Source organism: Agelaius phoeniceus, chromosome 26, assembly GCF_051311805.1.
Source record: "Agelaius phoeniceus isolate bAgePho1 chromosome 26, bAgePho1.hap1, whole genome shotgun sequence".
Taxonomy (NCBI): Eukaryota; Metazoa; Chordata; class Aves; order Passeriformes; family Icteridae; genus Agelaius; species Agelaius phoeniceus.
Window position 1 is genome coordinate 4,602,293 of NC_135290.1, and position 6,000 is coordinate 4,608,292.

Genomic DNA, 6,000 nt, shown 5'->3' on the forward strand with positions numbered 1-6,000 from the left:
TTCCTGTACAGACACAGGGGACAGACAAACAAACAGCACAGGGAGCTTCATGGTCCTGAGCTGGAGGCTGCCTCTGTCCTACCCAGAACTGCTTGTCCTCTCCCTCAGCCAGATGTAATTCTTGATTTCCATATCCTGGACTTTCTTCTTTCTGTGGACATGTGATGGGCTCATTATTTTCAAGGCAGAAAAGGGAAGTCAGGTAATGATGCAGGAGATAAGAGTGGATAGTGCACTCCTAACCCACAATGGGCTTTTGATACCAGCTTAAAACCTGTTTGCTCCTTATCTTCACTAAGGGTTTACTCACCTTGGGTTAGCTAATGTTAGTTCCCACTGCTGTAAAACAGAAAGTGTGTTTTTACAGAATGAAAGCCAAACAGTCTCAGTTGTGCTCTGAAGGCACCGCTCTGGTGGCAGCTCCTCCCTCAGCCAACGTGTGGGAGAAACTAAAATACTGGAGAAGGTCACCTGAGACTTGAAGGGAGTCAGAGCTAATGAGATACTCCAACATTATTAATGTAATTATTAATGTAAGAGACAACCACGTGCTTTCTGCTCCTTTAAAACCTCCCCCTTCCTTCTCTAAAATCCCTCTTCAGCTCTTCCATCTCAGCTGGAAGATGCTTGGAGCAGGGATCTTAAAAAAGCATTTCTGTGTGTCATGAAGTGGTTGTGAGAGGAACTCAGAGCTGGACAGGAGCCATGCAAACACCTTCCAGCACTGCACCACTCCCCATGGACACCTTAATATGGGATCCTGCTTGGTGTGCCTGGCCCCAAACCCCAGCACACCATAATATGGGATCCTGCTTGGTGTGCCTGGCCCCAGTCCCCCTGGACACCTTAATATGGGATCCTGCTTGGTGTGCCTGGCCCCAATCCCCATGGACACCTTAATATGGGATCCTGCTTGGTGTGCCTGGCCCCAGTCCCCATGGACACCTTAATATGGGATCCTGCTTGGTGTGCCTGGCCCCAATCCCCATGGACACCTTAATATGGGATCCTGCTTGGTGTGCCTGGCCCCAATCCCCATGGACACCTTAATATGGGATTCTGCTTGGTGTGCCTGGCTCCAATCCCCCTGGACACCTTAATATGGGATCCTGCTTGGTGTGCCTGGCTCCAATTCCCACACACCTTAATATGGGATCCTGCTTGGTGTGCCTGGCCCCAATCCCCATGGACACCTTAATATGGGATCCTGCTTGGTGTGACTGGCCCCAAACCCCATGGACACCTTAATATGGGATCCTGCTTGGTGTGCCTGGCCCCAATCCCCATGGACACCATAATATGGGATCCTGCTTGGTGTGCCTGCCTCCAATTCCCACACACCATAATATGGGATCCTGCTTGGTGTGCCTGGCTCCAGTCCCCATGGACACCTTAATATGGGATCCTCTTGGGTGTGCCTGGCCCCAATCCCCATGGACAATGGCTTTTGGGAGAATTCCAGTTAATGCTTTGTGGACCAGCCCATACATTTGGTCAAAAAAGCCTTGGGAAAGAGCTTTAAAATATATGTAAGGTTTCCTAAGTCAACTCCATGGAATGGAGATTTCTTCTCATCTGACTGTACCCATTCAGCAGCAGTGTCACACTGACATTTAGTTTGAAAGTAAAGAATAAGAAGATAAAAATTATGTTGTCTCAGTGAGGTTTCCCACTTCCTTATGGAGAGGAGTTCTGTGCACAGAGCACTAACTCAGGTTGCCTTTGCAGCTGCTGCTGGTTTGATCAAACACAAGGAGCATTTTTAGCCATGTTGCTTTTCTGACCACCACAACAAAGCAACAGCTGGGAAGAGCCAGGAATTTCTGCATCACTAGAGCAGGGAATGTCAACTGAGAAGAACACCACACACCTTTTGGGGACCTTCCAATCCTACCAGCTGTCAATGAGTATGGCAAAAAGTGCCAAGTCTGTAGCCAAAAGAACCTAAACAGGGTATTAGCTACAAAATCCTTGTGCAAAGCCACCAAACCTCGTCAAGGAGCAGCTTCTTCCAAAGGGAAAAAAAAAAATTATACTTCTTATACTTGTTACATGGATGGATCACATTAAAAAGCTGGTTTGGGGCCAAAGGCATGTATGTATACATATATACTTCAGGGACATACTTTAGATATATCCATATCTATCTCTATATATACATATATATATATACATATATACACACACATATATATAAATACACACACACACACATATATATATACACATATAAAAATTAAATAAATTAAAGGATTCAAGGCCAGGTTGGACAGGACTTGAAGAACTGGGGATAGTGGAAGGTGTCCACGGCAGTGGATGAACTCCAAGGTCCCTTCCAACCCAAACCATTCCATCATGATTTGTACAAGCCCTTCAGAGCCTGGGCACCCCTGCCCTCCATCCCTGGCTCCTCTGTGCCTGCACACGTTTCAGATGGAACTGAAATTCAGACAGTTCCGGTTTTGGCTGAGGCAGTTTAGGGCCTGTTACTGTAGCCCAGGCCTGGGTGGAGATTTAAACTGCTCAGAGCTGTCAGCAGGACAAGTTTCAGTTTGTGTCAGAAGGGACTTCAAAAAACCCAATTGTAGCACTCAGCAGCCCCCCCAACCTCAAAACACATTTAATGCTGCTCTAAGTGAACATGTCTAAGGGGGGGGAAGAAAACTTCTCTTGTGTATCTAAGAGCTCCAAAGTGAAAATAAATAGAATGCCTGACTGATTAAAATCCTGGTGAGTCAGAGCAGCAGTTGCTATTCCAGGGAGCTCTCAGCCTTCAATAACCACTGTGACCCATCCAGCCATTCCAGGGGCTCCTGCACAATCCCCTCTGGTCCCTCTCGTGTGGATCCACAGAGGAACACCAGGGAAAGCTGCAAACCTCCTCCCAGAGCACCACAAGGTCGCTGTTTGAAGCACTGCACTATCAGCCCCACGGAGGAGCACGTCCCATTACAAACGACAGGCAGTGTGTAAACATGTTCTTTAAAGTGGTTTGATAGTAAATACTCCCAAATCCTCTTTCAGCCACTGCTGTTGCTTACTGTAAACATCAGGATAATGAGCCTGTTGGTTTTTATTTTAGTTACCAGACATTAAGATATTGCAATAGCTAGGTTACAAAATCTGCAGGGAAATATTTGACTGGGTTTAATTATCAGCAGATTTCCAAAAGCACCCAAACACACCTTTATATCCTCATTTCCTCGAGGACAGCCCGAGCACAGCTCAGCCCTGAACAATTCTTTTCATGCTGCTGAACAAAGATATGAACACCACCACTTGCCCAGAGTTTACAAACACTGCCACAAGCCCATTCACTCCGAGAATGAGCAGTTTTTCCCAACCCTTTTGTAAACAAGGAGAACAGAAATAATCAGAACAAACTTCAGCCTGATAAGGATTTGCTTCCCAGCTGTTCTCACAGAGCTCCCAGGCCACTTAACAACACCATGGCTTTGACAGCCCACTCATGGAGTTATTTCCTAAACTACAACAAAATGATACAATAAAGCACCTAAAGGGACAACTTCTAGCAGCCACCACAGACACACCTGAAAATCGATTCTGCCCAAGCAGGTGGAGCCAGGCTGTCACCAGTTGTCACTTTACACTGCTTTGCAGCCTTACATTTCAATCATATTTATAAAATCCATGTAAATCCATGGGGAAGCAGTGAGACTGGGATGCCTTACTGGCAAAACCAACCCACCAAAAGTCTAGTTAAATTTAGTATTGATAGAAGCAGTTCTACATTATCTTAATTTATGATTGGTCCTGCCAATTCAGTTGTGATTATAAAATCAAAATATGAACTCATTGGGATGATTTCTAACTGTCCAGCCTGAGCAGACTCTCATGAGACATGAGGAAAAGTGGAGCAGAACTGCCTTTAGGAAAGACAAGGTCCATTTTCTTCACCAAACCCTGATCAGCAAAGCCCACCCTCCTACAGATGCAATTCCCACATGTCTGTCCCTCCATGCATCCTCATGTCCCTCTCCCAGCATCTCCAGACCTTTTCCTAGCTCAGGGCTCTTTTATTCCCAGCCATCTGCTCATCTCAGAAGCTGGAAATCTTTCTGTCCTCCAGGCCTCGACCCCTCTGTCTCCACCAACACATCTGACACTTGCCAGCAAAGGTCAAAAGTCACAGAAGGAAAGCTGATTCACCGTCACTTTGCCTCCATCCTCTTGGCACTTATAATAAAAATAATAATTCAGCACCTCATCACTGCTTCAACAGTTCAGCTCTACCCTCTCCCATTTAACACAGAAAGAAAACTCAGGACAGACTCATTAACTTCAAGTTCATTAACTCCAGTGTTGGATCAGGTCCCACAAACCCTTTAGGTTTTCAGTTATGTTTGTTTGTTATGCTCCTTCACAGTGCTCTACAACATTCAGTCTCTTAATACAGTTAAAATTTAATAGTTAATAGCAAGTGACTCATTCCCAAGGAATCCGGTGGCCGTGCCAATTAACAGACATCAACTGAGGTAAAATGCAATAAAGCAGCTCACTACAGACACACTCAATTCAGCTATTCTTATCACTAATGTCACAGCACAGAAGCGTGAATTATTACTCATAAAAGCATTCAGAAAGCCAGTTAAAAAAGAAATTCAGACTTTGTTTATAGGTGCTGGTTTCAGACCGCTGTGTCGTCCATGTGCAGGAGCGCTCAACACATGTTTCTAATGTAACCAGTTAAAGCTGACAGGAAGCATCTGAGATCAACCACAGCAGCAACTTATTAATCAGCAAAGAAACATATTAACCTTTGGCCAGAAAAAAAAAATAAAAAGGAAAAAAAGGGGGAAAAAAGGAGTTAGGCATTTAGTTGTGTTAAAAGGAATGAAAGGGACCGGGTGGGTCAGGTGAATTAAGGTCCGGCTCGGTTGTGTTGTGATGAGCTGAGCTCATCCCTGCATCCTTCTCCCTTCTCCAGGGCCCGGGATCAGCCAAGTCCCTGCACTGGGAGCCCCGGGAACCGGGAGATCAGAAAGCCGGGCTGCCCGAGCCACCGGGAGCTCGGGGATCTGAGGGGCACCGGGAGCCTGGGGCACCGCAGACCCGAGGAGGTGCGGGGCAGCAGTGACATCCAGCTCCGAACACCCACACACAGCGCCGCGAAGGGAGCGGCGGCGGCGGGGCCCGGCGAGCCCATCACCCGCTCGGAGCCGCCGGCCGGGCCGGGGCTCCTCACACGCTGCTCCCGCCGGCAGCCGCGGAAGCTCCGCCAGGCCCTACCGGGAGATGCACCCCGCGGCTCCCAGCCCGAACGCCGCACCCCGGACCCGCATTCCGTCTCCGCGGCGGTGGCCGGGCCCGCACCTACCCCTCCGGCACGGCTCGACTCAGCTCGGCTCAACCCGGTCCAGCCCGGCGCGATTCTGCTCAGCCCGCCCGGCACAGCCCGGCGCGGCCCCTCAGGCCTCTTCGCCAGCTCCCGCTCACTGACAGACGGCACCGGGCCATGGTCCCGCCCCCTGTCTCCTCACAGCCAATCATCGCCACGTCTCGCCGTATGACCCCGCCCCTTCTCCCAATCACCGCGCGGTCCTTGCCCCGGCTCCCCGGCCTCAGGCCGGCTGGGTTTCCCAGAAGTGGGCGGGGTTTTCTGCCAAGTAGGCCCCGCCCCACGATTCTCCGGGCGCCGTCGCGCTGCGCATGCGCGTTCCCCCGATGGGGCGGGGTCGGGAGCGGCCGCCGGTCCCCTCACGATCGTCCGCCATGTTGGCTGTGGCTCTCGCCGGTCCCGGGCCCCGCCGTGTCCCTCGGTTCCTTCGGGCAGGGGGTGACAGGTGTGTTGAGGCCACCTCGGAGCCCCCTCGGAGGTACCTCGGTGCCGCAGTAGCGCGTTTTCCCTGTCAGCAGCTGCTCCAGAGAGTCGCCCATTACATTGCTCTTGCCTCCGGAAGCTGAGACATTCTACTGATTTTTTTTTTTCCTTGTCTAAGACTCTGTCGCCCTTTCCTGGTGAAATGACAAGGGAAGGGC

At 49.7% G+C, this 6,000-nt stretch overlaps 1 protein-coding gene across 3 annotated transcripts in view; it reads right to left on the reverse strand.

Moving 5' to 3' along the window:
* MAP3K14 (mitogen-activated protein kinase kinase kinase 14) overlaps positions 1-5,596 on the reverse strand; it is a 28,589-nt gene extending 22,993 nt beyond the window's left edge. Inside the window, exon 1 of one of the 3 annotated variants that reach the window (XM_077190901.1) lies at positions 5,339-5,596. The gene's annotated coding sequence lies outside the window, so the exon portion shown is untranslated. Of the gene's footprint in view, positions 1-5,334 lie in introns of all 3 variants that reach the window. The other 2 variants (XM_054649810.2, XM_077190900.1) reach the window with 2 other exon arrangements.
* Between the last annotated feature and the right edge of the window lie 404 nt (positions 5,597-6,000).